General features: G+C 35.9%; 1 long non-coding RNA gene across 10 annotated transcripts in view; it reads right to left on the minus strand.

Moving 5' to 3' along the window:
* LOC140632435 (uncharacterized) overlaps window positions 1–19471 on the minus strand; it is a 146263-nt gene that overhangs the window by 10418 nt on the left and 116374 nt on the right. For all 10 annotated transcript variants that reach the window (XR_012030002.1, XR_012030005.1, XR_012029999.1 and 7 more), the window contains one exon: window positions 4233–4392. This is a non-coding gene — a long non-coding RNA (uncharacterized lncRNA). The remainder of the gene's footprint in view (window positions 1–4232; window positions 4393–19471) is intronic.

Genomic DNA, 19471 nt, shown 5'->3' on the forward strand with positions numbered 1-19471 from the left:
AATAACTAATAATGTTAAATACTTTGCAAGTTCACATTTACTACTCACATATTCTTTCTTGTGAGAAAGTGTCCAAAACTTTGCCTAGTGAAACTAACAAACAAAAAATCTGTTTAATCTTTTATTGTTAGTTTGTTCTTTTTTCTGGATCAAGTTCTGTCAAATATATATTGCAAATATTTTCTCCCATATTGTTACTAAACTTTTTATTTTCTTTCAACAGAGAGAAGTTTAGTTTTGTTCGGTTGATTGGTTTGGTCACTTTTTTTGTGGCTTAATGTTTTCCTTTCCTAAGAAATTTTGCCTACCCCAAAATCAGTAGTATACTCTTCTATGTTAGTTTTTAAAAGCTTTAGTTAAAAAAAAAAAAAAAAAGATTTTAAATAATCACTACACCCAGTGTGGAGCTGGACCCCACAAGCCCAACATCGAGTTGCACGCTCTGCTGACTGAGCCAGCCATGTGCCCCCAAAATCTTTAGTTTTGGTTTTTATGATTAGATCTGTAATTTATCTATGTTAATTAGTTGCAGTTGAGATTCATTTTTCCCATGTGTTTATACATCTATTCTAGCACCATTTGTTAGAAAGACTTATCTTTTGAATTGCCTTTGAGCTTTTATTGAAATTGACTATATATCTATGGATCTATTTCTGAACTCTGTCCCATTGATCAACTTTATATCCTTATATACTAACACAATACCGTCTTGATTATTATGGCTTATATGAAGTCTTGATATTAAGACTGCTGGGGATTTACCCCAAAGATACAGATGCAGTGAAATGCCAGAACACCTGCACCCCGATGTTTATAGCAGCAATGTCCACAATAGCCAAACTATGGAAGGAGCCTCGGTGTCCATCGAAAGATGAATGGATAAAGAAAATGTGGTCTATGTATACAATGGAATATGACTCAGCCATTAGAAACAACAAATACCCACCATTTGCTTCGATGTGGATGGAATTGGAGGGTATTATGCTGAGTGAAGTAAGTCAATCAGAGGACAAACATTATATGGTCTCATTCATCTGAGGAATATAAAAAATAGTGAAAGGGAATAAAGGGGAAAGGAGAGAAAATGAATGGGAAATATCAGAGAGGGAGACAGAACATGAAAGACTCCTAACTCTGGGAAACGAACAAGGGGTGGTGGACAGGGAGGTGGGCGGGGGGGGGTGACTGGGTGACGGGCACTAAGGGGGGCACTTGATAGGATGAATACTGGATGTTATTCTATATGTTGGCAAATTGAACTTCAATTTAAAAAAAGGAAAAAAAAGAATTATAACTCAATTGACTTTTCTTTTTCAAGATGGCTTCAACTGTTGTAAATTCTGCATTTTCATGTACATTTTTTCACATTTTAATTTCAATTTCAATTAGTTAGCATACAGTGTAATATTAATTTTAGGTATACAATATAGTGATTCAACACTTCCTTACAACACCTGGTGCTCCTCACTAGTGCACTCCTTAATTCGCATCAGCTATTTTACCCATTCCCCCTCCTCACCTCCCCTCTGGTAACCATCGATTTGTTCTCTACAGTCAAGAGTCTGTTTTTGGTTTTCCTCTTTTTTCTCCCCTATGTTCATTTGTTAATATTACTCAGCTACAAAAACAAATTGAAATCTTGCCATTTACAATGATGTAGATGGAGCTAGAGAGTATGCTAAGTGAAATCAGTCAGTCAAAAACAAATACCAAATGATTTCATTCCTATGTGTAATTGAAGAAACAAGTGAGCATTTTCATATAACTTTTTAAAAAATTGCTTCCACAAAAAAGTTGAAAGTTTGCTTGACATTGTGTTTAATCAAAACAGTATTTAATCTTCCAGTTCATTAACACTTTATATCTATCTCAGTTTAGGCCTGCTTTAAATCTCTAAGGAATATTTTACAGTTTTTAGTAAAGAGGTCTCCTATATCTTTTTGTTAAATTTATCTCTAAATTTTATGAGTATCTTTTATGCTATTGTAAATGTTATATTTAAATTTCATTTTCCAAGTGTTTTCAGCTGGTATATAGAAATATAACTTATTATTTCATATTGATACTGTATCAATAACTACCCACTGAGTAATTGTAATGTGCCAGAAACCATACTAAACATCCTCTGTGAAAATCTTGACAACCATCTATTAATTAAAAGATAAGACAACTGAGGCAGGATAGATTAATTATATAAGGACATAAAGCTAATAAAGTTCCAAAGTTGAATTAAAACCTAACCTAATGTTAAGCTCTATGTTTGAACCACTGTGCTTTGCTTATGTCATAATACGGGGACCTTGACTACCATTGCTTTGAGGGTTTAATACTACCAGTCAGTGGGTTTTCATGGTAGATTCTTGAGCATGGAAATAACATTTTGAAAGAGACATTCTAAGGAGCCTATCCAGATGGAGGTGGGAAGAATGGAACGGATAGAGTGATGAGAAACAGATTACATAGTGTCAAACATCCCACACACTGCCTCCTCTAACTTGACTCTATTTCTTTACATTCACCAAGAGTTAAGTTTCATGCCCCCACTTAGGAAGACAGTCTGATAGTTCTTTAAATGATTAAACATAGTTACTATATGATTTAGCAATGCTACAACTAGTTATGTACCCAAGATAAATGAAAACCTATGTCTACACCAAAACTTGTATGCACATGTTTATAGCAATATTATTCATAGCAGCCAAAAGGTGGCAACAACCCAAATGTCCATCAACTGAAGAATGGATTAAGTAAAATGTGATATATCCCAAAAATTGAATATTTGGGGCCATAAAAAGGAACAAACTACTGATACACATTATAACATGTGTTATAATGAACATATATAGCTGAACCTTGAAAATATTTATGTTAAGTAAAAGCGGCCAAACACACAAGTCTTATAATATGATTCTATCCATATGAAATGTCTAGAGTAGAAAAATCTATTAAATAGAAAGTAGATGAGTGACTGCTTAGGGTTAGAAGGGAAAGGAGACAGGGGACAATATCTAACTGGTATGGGATTTCTTTTCGAGGCATTACAAATGTTATAAAACTGACTTTGGTGGTAGTTGCAAATATTGGCAAATATACTAAAAACCATTGAATTGTACACTTTAAATGTGATTTTTTTTTATTTAAATTGAATTAGCCAATAAATGGTACATTATTAGTTTCAGATGTAGAGATCAGTAATTTATCAGTTGCATGAATGTGTGAATTGTATATTATGTGACTTATATGTCAGTAAAGCTATTAAGAAATAAGCTTTAAGAAAAAGAATGAGGTCCCTGTTCTTTTTTACAATACGATACCTGATACCTAACAGGAGTGCAACAGTTATTTGTTGGAAAGATAAAAAAGAATAAATTCACTACTATTAGGAGCTTATTAAGTCCAAATACTTGGCTACGATGAGGGAGAAATGTTACAACAATATAAAAAAGTTACTCTCTTTCCCTTATTTATTCAACCATGTAATAAATTACCTGGAACACTGCTTGCTATTCTAGGCTTCATTTAACTAAATCCATTATTTATTTTAGGGTTTTTTCTGTAGTACTGCTGTCATCCATTATTACTGGCATTTTCAGGAATGCCTTGCAGCATGACCTTTGGTAGGTCACTTTACTTTTCCTAGCTTGTTTCTAATAGAATTCTTGAAAGTAACCTTGAGAAGGTGGCAATGAGAAAAGCCAGGGAAGCAGAAAAGGATATAGCTGGACACTATAACAAGCTACAAGATCACTAAATACAACAAGCAATCTTGGATCCCTTGGCATTTTTGCCTCCATAATTTTCAACTAACAAAAAAAAAAAAAAAAAAAAAAAAAGGATCTTTTGATTGTATCAGTCAGGATATGTCACATATTTGGGTCATATCTCTTTTTTCTCAGAAAGAATAAAATATCAGTATCACTAAAGCTGTTTTGTTTTTGTTTCATATTTTCCTCTCTTAAGTTTCTTTAGTCCTAAAAAGTTAGCATAGAAAGGGACCTTAGAGGTTCTTTAGTCCAATGCTTTCCAAAGTTTAATGTGAACCACCTGAGGATTTTGTTAAAATGCAGAATCTGATGCAGTAGGTTTGGAAAGAGGTCCACAGTTATAGAAAGCTCCCAGGTGATATGGATATTGCTGTTTCATGGACTATAGTTTGAGTAGTAAAGTTCAATTACAATCTCTTCATATTACAAATGAAGAAATCAACAGGAGGACAAGAAAAGGATACTTACTCAAGGTCACAAAGCTTTGCAGTAGTGAGATCAAGACCAGAGACAAAATCTCTAAAATCGTAGCCCAGGTTCCTTTCCATTACATGCCATACATCAGAAACCCAAAACACATGTCTTCTTCATTCTCATTAAATCTTGAAATGTTCTGAGATGATTATACCTAACAAGCAAAAATCCTCATATTAGTCTGTTTCCTGCCCTACTAAGGCCTTAAGAACATAAAGTATGAGAAAACAAAATTAAATCCACTTTTGGCCATCAAGGATGAAAAATAGCCATTTTCCTCATAAATGGCCACTCTAGATCCTAGAATGAGGTAAGCCTCTGATCTACTTCCTGTCATCTTCAGTATGTGAAGCTTAAGAAAACAATTCTTTTAATGGATGTTTTAAAGAAAAAGAGTCATAAAACCTTTCAAGATTCATAAAAACTTTTCAAGAGAAAAACCCCATAAAGTTTGAGTATTTTATTTCCAACCTTGCCGGTATGGACAACTAAGAAAGGATTGTGTAACTCAAATATATGTAGACTTAATAGAATACAAGACTATTTATATGTATATGTTGGTATATGCATAGAATATTTTTGAAAAATTACACAAACTTAATAATGATTAAATTTACTCTATAAGAATTAAACAGAAGTGCATCTCTGATTAGGAAAAAGGAGATGGGCCTTTTAATTTTTCACATTGTATTTTTTGTCTTACATTCATTTTGCCACATGCACATATAAGTTTTTCTTAAAACCAGTAATGTTTAGGGACACCTGGATGGCTCAGCAGTTGAGCATTTGCATTTTGCTCAGGTCATGATCCCAGGGTCCTAGGATTGAGTCCCACATCGGGCTCCCTACAGGGAGCCTGCTTCTCCCTTTGCCTGTGTCTCTGCCTCTCTCTCTCTCTCTCTGTCTCTCATGAATAAGTAAATAAAATCTTTTTTAAAAAGCCAGTAATGTTTAAATAAGGTTAATAAAACATAGCATGGAAGATTGTAATTTCTAAAAAAGGTCACAGTAATATTTTCAGTTCCACATTTCTCTCCAGAACCATACAATATTCCAGTCAAGAATTGTAGCCTATATTCCTTCCCCTTAAACTTGAGAAGGTTTGTGAATTTCCCATCCAATAAAGTGAAGTGATGCTATGTGATTTCTGGAGCTACGTCTTATAAAGAATACAGCTTCCATCTGGATCCCTCTTTTTGGGATGCTTGCTCTGAGAAACCAAATTCCGTGCTGTTAAGAGACCCACATTACCCACACAAAAAGATCCCATGGAAAGGACTATGTTCAAAGTAACTGAGGCCTCCTCAATCCACAGCCTTTATTAACCACCATACCTGTGAATCAACAAGTCTTCACGAGTCCAGTCCTCAGAATGAATCTTCTAGATGAGACCCAATCATCATGGAGAGAAGACAAACCATCCTGCTACACCTATCTAAATTCCTAACTTGAAGAATCCATGAACAAAATAAATAGATTTATTTTATTCTAAATTTCATAGTAATTTATTATGTAGCATTAAATAACTGGAATAGATTTTCATACCTAGAAACTAGGTCACTGCCATTACAAAAAGACCTAAAACCAGGGAGGTGACTTTGGGACTTGGTGGTGGGCAAAGACTAGCAAAAACACAGAGCAGAATATTAATGAACACTTAAAGCATCTTACTAAGTCTATCAGCAGAACCTTGACATCCCTTGAGAAGATTCTAAGTAGGAGATTAAAGGGAAAAAAAGTGTTACTGCAAGCTGGAAGAAAGAAGACACTTGTTATGCAGTGGTAGGAAGTTTGGAAACACTATCTCCTATGGTAACATGGAAACAGAAATGTATTCAATGGTTTGGATAATTGAGCCATGGAGATTTCCGGGCAGATTGCTGAAGGTGCCGCCTGGTACTACAGGCTGTTATAGCAGCCTAGAGTAAATGTAAGAAAATAAAGAAATGCTAAAGGAAAGACTAGTGAATATAAAGGAGCCAGGACTTTCTGGGTTTGAAAATAACAGTGTTTCTCATTCCCAGCTTCTCCAGATGGTAAAAGAGGCTAAAATTAATAAATGGCTTTGTTGCAGAAATCATATCTGGGGTATTGTCAGGAAAATGTGATCTAAAGATAAAGTCAAGTGTGTGACTTTAAAACCCTTTAAGGTCTCAAAAAAAAAAAAATTAAGGTGGTATCTCAACAGATGAACGTTCATTTAAGGAAGATGGTGGTGTAGAAGAATTTGAGCTTGCCTCCTCCCATCAGTTACAAATATATGTAAAAAAATTTTCTCTAAGACCTGAGAACTAACAAAGTAGTTCCAAAAGAAGGAAGGAAGGAAGGAAGGAAGGAAGGAAGGAAGGAAGGAAGGAAGGAAGGAAGGAAAAAAAGTGAAGAAAGGCTACATCAAGATGGGTAAAAGGAGCAGACAAGTGGTCTTTCCTGAACCCCTGCCACCTATACCATGACTCATAAGAGGAAGGGATATCACAAATGTGCAGCTCCACATTGAGGAGAGGTTTGAGGTCCATAATGGACACCATAGCCCATGGGACCAACACTGGAAGGACACCCCAAATGACTGGCATTAAAATCCAGTGGGACTAACATTTGGGGCAGCAGGAGGGCTATAGAAAACCAACCGTCCTCTCTTAAAGGGCTTGTACACAGACTCACTCACCACAAATCCCTACAGTGGGGTCAGTAGCTTGAGAAATGCCTGGGTGGTGTGTGAGGATGATTCATTGACTAGTCTTACAGGGTATACCAGAGGGCCAGGTATCTTTTGGAGCTCTCCCTAGGAACAGAGGAGCTGACAGGTGCTATTTTGGGGAGGTATTGGTTTTTTGTTTGTTTTTGTGTTGTGTTTTTTTTTTCTCCTCCTTCATTGTTAGCCCAGTGCTGGCAGGTACTCTCAATTTTCCTTGCTAGTGTCACCCTATCCCATATTCCTCTATAGCTCTGCCTTATAATTCAGCCCAGTACTCATCCACCACAGCCCATAAGACCCAGCATGGTGGTTCACCTCACTCCAGTGCTTGTCTACCATAGACCCTGTCCTTCCAGACCCAGTCCCAAAGTGTGCCCTGGGCTGGCACTTCTCTACCATTTCCCTTACTCTGCCAGATGACACAGTGTGCACATCCACACAGTGTCATCAGTGAATGCCCATCCAGGGAGCTTGCATTTCTGGGCCCCATAAAACTGAAACATTAGAAGTGACAGAGTTTGGCAGATTACCACATGGAGGACACTGGACAGACTCTCCACCTTCCAGTGACAATTTCTTCAATATTGAGAGAGACAGTTGCTTCATTTAATGCATAGATACAGGGACGCCTGGGTGGCTCAGTGGTTTAGTGCCTGCCTTCGGCCCAGGGCATGATCCTGGAGACCCAAGATCGAGTCCCAGGTTGTGCTCCTTGCATGGAGCCTGCTTCTTACTCCGCCTATGTCTCTGCCTCTCTCTCTCTCTCTCTCATGAATAAATAAATAAAATCTTTTAAAAAATAATACATAGATACAAAAAGAGTCAGGAAAAATGAGGATACAGAGGAATATGTTCCAAAACAAAGAAGAAAACAAAACCTCAGAAATCCATTAATGAAATGGAGATAAGCAATCTATCTTATCGACAGTTCAAATTAATGGTTATAAAAATGCTAATTTGGGAAGAGGGGGAGAGAATCAATGAACACAGTGAGATCTTAAACAAAGATGTAGAAAATAAAGTTTCAAATGGCAATTACACCAGCTGAAGAATACAAAAACTACACTGAAAACTACACTAGAGCGGTTTAACAGCAGACTAGATAAAGCAGAAGAACAGATTAGCAAACTGCAGACAAAGCAGTGGAATTCACCCAGATAGAGCAACGAAAGAAAAATATAAGATCCTGCAGCCCAGGTGGCTCAGCAGTTCAGTGCCACCTTCAGTCCAGGGCGCGATCCTGGAGACCTGGGATTAAGTCCCACATCAGGCTCTCTGCCTGTGTCTCTGCCTCTCTCTCTCTTTGTGTCTCTCGTGAATAAATAAATAAAATCTTAAAATAAATAAATAAATACATAAATACATAAATAAGATAAAGTGAAGATTCCTTAAGGGAACTTGTGGTCCACATAAAGCAAGTAACATTTCCATCCACCAAAGGAATAGGGAAAAAGGACCAGGAAACTTAATTGAAGAAATAATGGCTAAAATTTTCCATAATTTGGGGAAAGAAACAGACATTCAGGTCTGGGAAAGTCCTAAATAAAATGAACCCAAAGAAATCCACACCAAAACAAATTATAATTAAAATGTCAAAAGTTATAGATGAAGAGAGCATCTTAAAAGAAGCAAATGAAAAACAACTTCTTACTTACAAGGGAAACTCCACAGGGCTATAAGCAGATTTCTCAGCATAAACTGCAGATCAGAAAAGAGTGGCATGACATATTCAAAGTACTAAAAGGGGGAAAAATGACCCAAAAAAACTTCCAATCAAGAATTCCCCACTTGGCAAAGTTATCATTCAGAATTGAAGGAGAAATCAGGTATGCAAAAGCTGAAGGAGTTCATCAACATTAAATTATCCTTACAAGAAATGTTAAAGAGACTACTTTGAGCCAAAAGAAATGGACTAAATAATAATAAATATATGAAAGTAAAAACCTCTCAGGAAGTAGTAGTTATGCAATTAAGATAGTAGATCAACCAGTTATAAATAAACCACATTAAGTAGTAAAATTAACTAAAATTATACTAATTAGTTAAGAGGTATAAAAATAAAGAGATGTAAAATGTGACATCAAAAATATAAAACACTGATGGGTAAAAAACAAATGTAAGGCTTTGGATATGTCCAAATTTAAGTTGTTATCAGCTTAAATCAGACTGTTATATACATAAGGTGCTATAGGTAAACCTCATGGTAACAACAAAGCAAAAGCACGTAGTAAATAAACAAAAGAAAATGGGAAAACCTAACACTAAAGAAATCCACCAAACCACAAGAAAAGAAAGAGAAGAAAGTAATAGAGAGGAACAATGGAAACAGCCAAAAACTACTGACAAAATGGCAATAGAGACATACTTATCAATAATTACGTGTATGTTAACTAAATTTAATTTAAATAATTTTTAAAAATTGTAAATGAATTGTATCCTGCTAAAATAATAATAATAATAATAATAATAACTACTTTAAATGTAAATACACTAAACTCTCCAAGCAAAAACAGAGTGGCTGAGTGGATTAAAAAAACCAAGATCCATCTATATGCTGCCTATAAGAGACTCACTTCAAATGTAAAAAACACAGATTGAAAATAAAGGGTAAATGATATTTCATATAAGCAGAAATGAAAAAGAAAGCTGATGTAGTAATATCCGACAAAATAGACATTAAAATGAAGAGTGTAATAGAAGACAAAGTTAATTACATAATGATAATGGTGTCAATCAGCAAAAAAATATTAACATTTATAAATATGTATGTACCCAACATAGGAGCATGAAAATATATAAAGCAACTACTAATTCATCTAAAGGGAGGCACTAACAGCAATACAATAATGGGGGACTTTAATACTTCTCATATGTCAATAGATCAACCAGACAAAACATCAATAAGGAAACACCAACCTTAAACATCACATCAAAGCAGATAAACTTAGTAGTTTCTTCACATGTGTAACATGGAACATTCTCCAAGATAGAGGTCATGTTAGGCCACAAAACTAGTTTCAATGAATTTAGGAAGACTGAAACAATAAACATGTTTTCTGACCTCACATTCTAGTATGAAACTAGAATTCAGTTACAAAAAGAAAACAGAAAAAAACAAAAATGTGGAGATCACACAATATGCTACTAGACAACAAATGGGTCACCAAAGAAACCAAGTAAGAAACAAAAAACCACACAGAAATTAATGAAAACAGTTATATGCTACACAAAATCTAAGCAATTAAGCAAAAGTAGTTCTAAAAGGAAAGTTCATAGCAATATAGGCCCACCTCAAGAAACAACAAAACAATCTAATACTTTACACCTAAAAGAACTCAGAGAAGAAGAACAAATGGAGCTTAAAGTTAATTGAAGGAAGGAAATAATAAAGATCAGAGAGGAAATAAATGAAATAAAAACTTTAAAAAATTTTAAAAGATCAATGAAACTCAAAGCTGGCTCCTTGAAAATGTAAACAAAATTTACAAATACTTAACAGACTAACCAAGAAAAAAGGATAGAAGACTCAAAATCAGAAATGAAAGAAAAATCACAATATCACATAAATACAAAAGATCATAAAAGACTACCACAAACAATATATGCCAATAAATTAGATTAATAGAAATGGACAAATTCCTAGAAACGTACAATCTTCCACAACTGAATCACAGAGAAATAGAAAATCTGAATAGACTGACTGGTTACTAGCAAGGAGAAAGAATCAATAATCAAAACCTCCAAACAAAAGTCTAGGACCAGACTGTTTCACTGGTGAAATCTATCAAATATTCAAAGATGATTTAATACCTATCCTCACTCTTCCAAAAAATTGAAGAAAAGGGAATTCTTCCAAAACTCATTTTATAGGATAAGAATTACCCTGATATCAAAACCAGACAATACTGCAAGAAAGGATAACTACATATCAATAACCCTGAGGAACATAGATGCAAAAATACTCAATAAAATACTAGCAAACCAAACTCAACTATACATTAAAAGCATCATATACCACGATCAAGGGGATTTATTCCAATGATACCAGTGATCTGAAAAATCAATGTGATGCACCACACTAACAAAATGAAAGATAAAAATAATATGATTATCTCAATAGATGCAAAAATTATTTGCCAAAATTCAACATCCATTTATGATAAAAAAAAAACTCTCAAAGTGGAACAGAGGAAAAGTACATCAACATAATAAAGGCTATATATGACAAACCCACAGCTGACATATTCAATGGTGAAAAGCTGAAAGCTTTTTTTCCCTAAATTCAGGAAAAGACAAGAATGCTCACTCTTGCTACTTTTATTTAACATGATATTTAAAGTCCTAGCCACACCAAACAGGCAAGAAAAATAAATAAAAGGTATCTGTATCAGAAAATAATAAGATCACTATTTGCAGATGGCATGATACTTTATGTAGAAACCCTAAAGACGCCACTAAAAAACAGTTACAACTAATAAACAATTTCTGTAAAGTTGCAGGATATAAAACAAATCTATAGAAATCATTTCTATATACTAAAGACTAACAGAAATGGAAATTGTAACAATCTCTTTACACCTGCATCAAAAACAATAATAAAATACTTAGGAATGAATTTAACCAAGGAGGTTAAAGATGTCTATATGGACATTAAGACATGGATGAAGGAAATTGATGATGACTCAAATAAATGGGAAGATGTTCCATACTTATCAATTGGAAGGAACAATTTGTTGACCCAAAGTAATCTACAGATTCAATGCAATCCTTATTGAAATTTCAATGGCATTTTTCACAAAACTAGAATAAATATTTCAAAAATTCTTATGGAACCACAAAAGATCCCAAATAGGTAAACAATCTTAAGAAAAAAAAAAAAGAATAAGGCTGAAAGTATCATGGTCCATGACCTCAAGCTATATACCAAAGCTATAGTAATCAAAAGAGTATAGTACTGGCATAAAAATGGACACAAAGATCAGTGGAACAGAAGTGACAGCCTAGAAATAAATGTACACATATATACCTAATTTATGACAAAGGAGCTAGGAACATACAATGGAGGAAAGACAGTTTCTTCCATTTATAGTATTGCAAAAACTGGACAGCCACCTGCAAAAAACTGAAACTAGACCACTAGCTTATCCCATACACAAAAACTAACTAAAAATGGATTAAAGACTTGAATATGTAGCCTGAAACCACAAAATTCCTGGAAGAAAATATAAGTGGTAAGCTCTTGGCATTAGTTTAACTGTGTTTCTGTGGATCTGACTCCAAGACAAGGAAACAAAACAAAAACAAATGGAACTACATAAAACTGTAAAGCTTCTGTACATCAGAGAAAACCATTGCCCAAATAAAAGGTAACCTACTGAATGTAAGTAGATATTTGCAAATTGCATATCCAGCAAAGAGTTAATATCCAAAATACATAAAACCTCATACACTTAGCAACAAAAATGAACCACCTGATTAAAAAATGGGCAGAGGATCTGAAAGGACTTTAAAAAAAAAAGAAAAAAAAGGACATATAGCCAATAGGCCAATAAGGTATTCAACATCACAAATTATCAGGGAAATCACAAATCAAAACCACAATGAGCTATCACTTCACACAAGTTAGATTGGCTATTCAAAAAGACAAGAAATAACAAGCACTGGAGAGGATACAGGTAAAACAGAACCCTGTACACTGCTGGCTGGAATGTAAATTGGTACAGCTACTATGGGAACACGGTATGAAGATTCCTGAAAAAGTTAAGAATAGAACTACAACATGATCCAGCTATTCTACTTCTGGGTACTTTTCTAAAGAATACAAAAATTCTAATTTGAAAAGATGTATACACCCTGTTATTTACAGCAACATTATTTACAACAGCCAAGATATGGAAACAATATCTATCAATAGATGAAGGGATAAAGGTGATGTGGCATATATCATACAACATAATACTCAGGCATAAAAAAAAAAAAGTGAAATCCTGCCACTTATGACAACATGGATGGACCTTGAAAGTGTTAAGTAAAATAAGCCATAAGAAGAAAGACAAAAATAGCAAGACTTCACTCCTATGTAGGATCGAAAAAAACTCAACAAAGCAACACAGCAAACTCATAGACACAAAGAACAGATTGGTGGTTACCATAAGGGAAGGAGAGTTAGGGAGTGAAACTAGAAAGAGGGGTCAAATGTATGGTGATGAATGTTAACAAGAGGTTTTGGAGGTGATCACTTTGCAATTAATATACATATCAAATAGTATAAACCTTAAACATATGTAGTTTTATATACTGATTTTATTTCCATTTTTAAAAAGTCCATTTAAAGATCTTACAGTTATGCTACAGAGATCCTCTCTTTTTAACTGTGGGGTTTCTAATAACCTTCAGGTCATTTTTGCCTTTTGCCTAACAAGAAATCTGAGGTAGATAAGGAGTTATCTCAATTATATTTGTGGCCATGGCTTTTGTTTGATGGAGTTAACCCCTGTAAGATCAGTAGGAAATCTGTAACACTTGTGAGATAATTGTTGTGAGAGAAATACTGCTAGACATTTCTCATGGAACTGAAAGGATGACTCACTGACAGGGCAAATCCATGAGCCATAGAGAATCATTCTCAGACAGTGATCCAGAGAACCAATCAAAGAACCAGCATAATATGCCTCTCTAGATTAAAGAAATTCTATGGACTAGTGACTGATTTATAACTTCTATCTTCTCATTTTTTAATCAAAGTGTCTATAGTGGTTATCCTATGCCAGTTCCACCACGGTATGCTGGGTGTTGTGGGGAATAAAACTGTCTATAGATCACATTTCTTTGAATCATGAGAAACTGTTCTTAAGAAACTGTACTGAGAGGGATGCCTGGGTGGCTCAGCAGTTGAGCATCTGCCTTTCGCCCAGGGTGTGATTCTGCAGTCCCTGCATGGAGCCTGCTTCTCCCTCTGCCTATGTCTCTGCCTCTCTGTGTGCATGTCTCTCATGAATAAATAAATAAAATCCTCAAAAAAAAAAAAAAAGAAGAAGAAGCTGTACTGAGAGGTTGCATCTAAGGAACCTCGCCTACCCTTGTACTTGCTTCAGATGATGAGATAAAACTGAATGGTATAAGATTTGGTGAAAGAGTACACATATTTTGCACATATGTGAGAAGGATATGAATTAATGTGGTCAAAGGGTTGACTGGGGCTGACTATATTTTTCAAAAATAGTCACAGAGGTATTTCAGATCCCATGTGTTCTTCTATAACCTTGCTTTTCCCTGTCAAATTATAGAGTATACTTCTCCTCCCTTTGAACCTTGACCTTCTTGTGACTGCTCTAGCCAACAAAGTATGCTGACAGTGATTCTATAATTTCTGAGACTAGATTTATAAAAGGGCAGTTTCCACATGCTCTATGTAGAACATTCACCCTGAAGAAGCTGGCCACCATCCCTTGAAGCCCAAAACAGCCCACACAAAGAGGTCCACATGGAAGGGAACTCAGATACCCAGCCAACAGCTAGCATCAACCACCAAAGAGAACAAATCTACAAATGATCACAGCTCCTCACCTTCAAGTCTTCCCTTGGAGTCTCCAGACAGCAAGGCAACACAGACAAGCCATGTTTGATGTACCATATCTGAATTCCTGACCCAAAGAATTTGTGAATATAGCAAATAATTGTATTGCAACACTGATTTGGGGGGTAATTTGTTTTGTACTATAAGGTAACCACAATGGTAAAAGGAGGGTCCACCTGCAACATTTTCACTTTCCTTAGTAATCTGATAGATAAAACCATTTTTAAAATGTTTTCATATCCAATAATGTATTTTATTTGTATAAAAAAGCATAGTAAACAACTTCATTTCTGAATTTACTACAGCAAACCCTTATAATAAAGATCAGTTATCTAAACCCACAGCTTTTAAAATTAAATTGAACCACACAAACCTAAAACTACAGAAATTAAAGTGACTTGACCAAGATCATCTACTAGTAAACAACACAGCCACATTTTCTGAAAAAAAAATTTTCTGACCCAGGAAGCCTGGGTGGCTCAGTGGTGGAGCATCTGCCTTCAGCTCAGGCATGATCCCAGAGTCCGGGGATCCAGTCCCACATTGGGCTATCTGTGGGGAGCCTGCTTCTCCCTCTTCCTATGTCTCTGCCTCTCTCTGTGTGTCCCTCATGAATAAATAAAAATAAAATCTTTAAAAATTTTTCTGACTCAAATTTTCTGCCTATAAATCTAGTGCTTGTATTAAACATTAATACGATGTTTGTGAATGTCCATGAAACTCAAACATAAATTAAAGATATTGGCCTCTTCAAAGAAAGAACAACCCAGCACCCCTAGGAATTAAAATTCTCTGATTTAATAAAGTAGAAAGAAATGTTTAGTTTACTACCATGCTCCTTAGGAAGTCACCATTCAATTCCCCGTGAATTATATCATAATGTTTATAGAAAAGATGAACATATAACTTATACAGCAAAACAGAACATCAATTCTACCATGAGAAAATGGGAGTTTGCCTGTTTTATTCAGTATTATATTCCCAGTGACTCAAACAGTATCTGGCATTTGGTAAGTACTCAGTAACTTTGTATTACATGAATAAATCTAGGAATACTTCAAAAGCAATCTTCCCCCATTTACTGTTCTATGAGCCAAACTGTGCTCATCCTTAAATTCATATTTTGAAGCCCAAATCCTCAGGTGTCAATGGAGCTTTTAGGAGGTAACTCAGTTTAAAGGAGATCATTAGAGTGGGCCCCTGATGATGGGATTAGTGTCTTTATAAGAAGAGACACCAAGGAACTTGCTCTGGCTCTCTCTCTGCCTGGAGAAAGACACAGTCAGCACCTTCATCTTGGACTTCCCTGTCTGCAGAACTGTGAGAAACAAATCTCAGTTGTTTAAGCCACCTCGCCAATGGTATTTTGTTGTGGAAGACTGCACTGACCAATACAGCTCTATTCAGAACAAATGATAGGAAATAAAGTTTAGAATCCTACACTGAAAACTTCAAACCTCACGGGGAACTTAGAATGCATCTAATTAAGGACTCCTGTTTTACCAGTGGGGACATGAACATCTACCTCACGTCACATGACCTATTTCAATGTCCTTTTTCTAAGTCTGGTAAATTTATTACTTCCAAAGAGCTATGCAGGACTAAAGTACAAATTTAGAAAAACTAATATATCACCAAAGAAGAGTATGATATTTTCATCATGTCCCTAACTTTTGAAACTAAGATCCTAAAGAACAACCGGTTTCTTTCATCCTTGTCTTTTGGGTTATTGCTTGAAGCAGATTCCTTGTACAGACATCTTTGGAAGAAACTGATGATTTGTGTATAGGATTCTTATTGTATATAAGTGGAAACTAAGATTCAGGAAAGATACAGGGGAACCTTTAGCCTTGTGATTACAAAGAGAGGGTTATAAAAAGAGGATGATCTTACCTTAATTTAGTTAATATTTGAGTGATTACTAAGTATCATACATTGAACTAAGTGTTTTACCAACATCTTTTAAAAATCTCTCACCAATGATAAGGTAGAAACAACCAAAAGTATCTCCGATTTGTAGATGAGAAAAAATGGAGAAGAGAAATAATTTGTCTCAAATCAGACAGCTAAATAGTGGCAGAACTGAGATTTGAACCCAAGTAGGCCTGATTCTTAAGTCCATGACATAGTTTATAAAGAGAGCATATCCTTTGACCCAATGGAGTTGCCCCCACATCCTTCTGAGTTTAGGATTGTGTGATGAGGCTCACATTTAATCAGAGGTCCCCTTTAATGAAAAGACAGTACTCATGCAAAGAACACTTTCCTACTGACCATTACTTCCCTGTCTCCCTAATTCCCTCCCGAATATCTTCATCAATGTTGCATTTCATTACTGCTACAGGGTCATAGGCTTCATTACACCTCCTTCAGAATACCCTCTTGTGTGTTTTTCCTCCATTTGCTAACATGAGGATTGGGGTGGAGAGAAATTCAGCTGACCTTCATTTAGCCAGCTGGTCTGCAGAAATTTACACATTAGTGCCAAGATACAGGTCCTAGAAAAGGAGTCCAAAAGCTTGCCACATTCCATTTGTTTTCTTTCAAAGGCCACTGCACTGGCTGTAGACAGATGTCTGGAAGGCTACATATGAGGCTATTTACTCCACGCCTACCCACAGATGTCTTTACCAAGTTCCACAGCATAAGTTTGATTTCTTTCCCAAGCTTCAACTCATAACTAGGGATTCACAGAAGTTACAGCTGAACATATATTATCATTACTACTTATGTTAGCTAATATTTGAATACTTACATGCTGAACAATGTACAAGATACTTAATGATATCTCATCTAATCCTCACACCAACCTTTTAAAGTAGGCATTTATCATTATCCCCATTTGACAAGTGAATAAATTAAGAATCTGAAGGACAAAGTCACCATTTGACAAGTGAATAAATTAAGAATCTGAAGGACAAAGTCACCTGCCCAAGATTACATAGGCAGTAAGAAATGGAGTTGGTTTTAAAATCTAAGTAGAGCCTATGCTCTTTCCCACTGTGCTACAAAAGCTAATAGGGATGATGATGATATTGTTTTTAAGGATAACGCCACCAGCAGCAACAAAGACCACAACCCCAGTCTGCATTGTGCCAAGCACTTTACATGCACTATTGCATTTGGCCCTCATAGTTCAGCTTTAGAGAGGGTAAATAACTTTCTCAGTGATGAACAGTTGGTAACAGCACCAGGATGGGGCCATTTCCAGTCTCACCACCTAAGCTCTTATTAATTACCACCACTACTATCTTATTTTAAAGCTGGGGAAATGGAGGCTCAGAGAGGGGAAGTGCCAGGTCCCTATTTCCACAAGAAGCTAGTCAAGAAGTCTGGCAGTGACATCCCTCAAGCCTGGATTACCAACTCCTAGGAAAGATTCTTAGTGTCACCAATGAGAAAATTCAACGAGACCTCATTTCAAGCAGTGGAGGAGTGTTCTGACACACAGTGGGGGAAAGAGTGGCCTTAGAGCCAGAAAACACGAACTGAGCCATTTATTAGCTACTTCATTTTGACTAAAATACTTAACTTGTCTCAGGCCCCTCCTCTGTCACTAGAGAACATATTATATGATTGGAAAGTTTTGCCATTAAAACTATTCCAAGACAGTGAGTAGGCAAGAGCTAAATTAAGCTGTAAAAATATTAACTGCTATCATTTGAGACTGAATAGATCTCTATGGGTCAAAGTAGTAAAAAGTGCCTTAATTGAGAAGGTGGCACCTAAGGTTGCCTCTGAAATATATGAGAATAATAGCTATTTTTTATTATGTTCTTACTATGCATTAAGTCCTGAAATAAGTAATTTCATGTTTGGTTTTGATTCCTCCTTATGAAACCCTGTACATTGACTATTATGATGATTCATATTCTAGAGGTATAGAAACTGAGGCACAGAGTGGTGCAAGGTTAAAGAGCTGGCAGGTGACATAGGCAAGATTCAAACCAGGATTTAGATTCTATCATTGTATTATGCCAAAAAGTTGGCTGGAAAGACAACTGTGGGAATGGCTCAGTGAAATCAACAGGCATCCAGGGAGTTAAATTCTCCAGAGCAACTAGTAATACATGCACCCTACAACATGTAATTTGGTATTGCAGACCCCCTAAAATAATAACTTAGCCGTGCCCTCTGCTTTAAGGCAGAACAAGCACCACCACTACTTTGCATATTTCAGGGTGCTTGAAGGACACTCCGAAAATCAAAATCTTTTTTTTAAATTTTTTTATTGGAGTTCAATTTGCCAACATATTGCATAACACCCAGTGCTCATCCCGTCAAGTGTGAAAGTCAAAATCTTTTTTTTAATAATAAATTTATTTTTATTGGTGTTCAATTTGCCAACATACAGAATAACACCCAGTGCTCATCCCATCAAGTGCCCCCCTCAGTGCCCATCACCCATTCACCCCCCCACCCCCCGCCCTCCTCCCCTTCCACCACCCCTAGTTCGTTTCCCAGAGTTAGGAGTCTTTATGTTCTGTCTCCCCTTCGGATATTTCCTATCCATCTTGATAATCATCCCCTCTTCCCCTGGCAGTACTTCTTGCTTAATCCCTTGCCTTGAAGCCCCATGTAAAGTTCATGGGCATCCTGATCTCAGGTAATAACTATTCTGTCTACCTAAAGCATATCTGTTTTATAGGCCACAGATTATAAATAAGGGTGCTCAGATGCATTAAGTATTTCAGAGACAGAAATCTTTATGTAAATACAAGGTATATGGATACCTAGAATAGAAGGCCTTGGACAACACCATAGACATATAGCCAAATGAAAAGTGGAGTGCATAACCTTTTCCTGTCCAGAATAGTACTGAAGCTGAGAGAAGCCTTGGAAGTTAGCTAATCCAAACCACCTATGTTACAGACAGGAAAACCAAGGAGCAAAGGATAGAATGATTTGTACAAATTTCCACAGATGGCTAGTGCTGACCCTAGACTGGTACCCAATTTCCAG

This window comes from Canis lupus, chromosome 4 (genome assembly GCF_048164855.1).
Source record: "Canis lupus baileyi chromosome 4, mCanLup2.hap1, whole genome shotgun sequence".
Classification (NCBI taxonomy): Eukaryota; Metazoa; Chordata; class Mammalia; order Carnivora; family Canidae; genus Canis; species Canis lupus.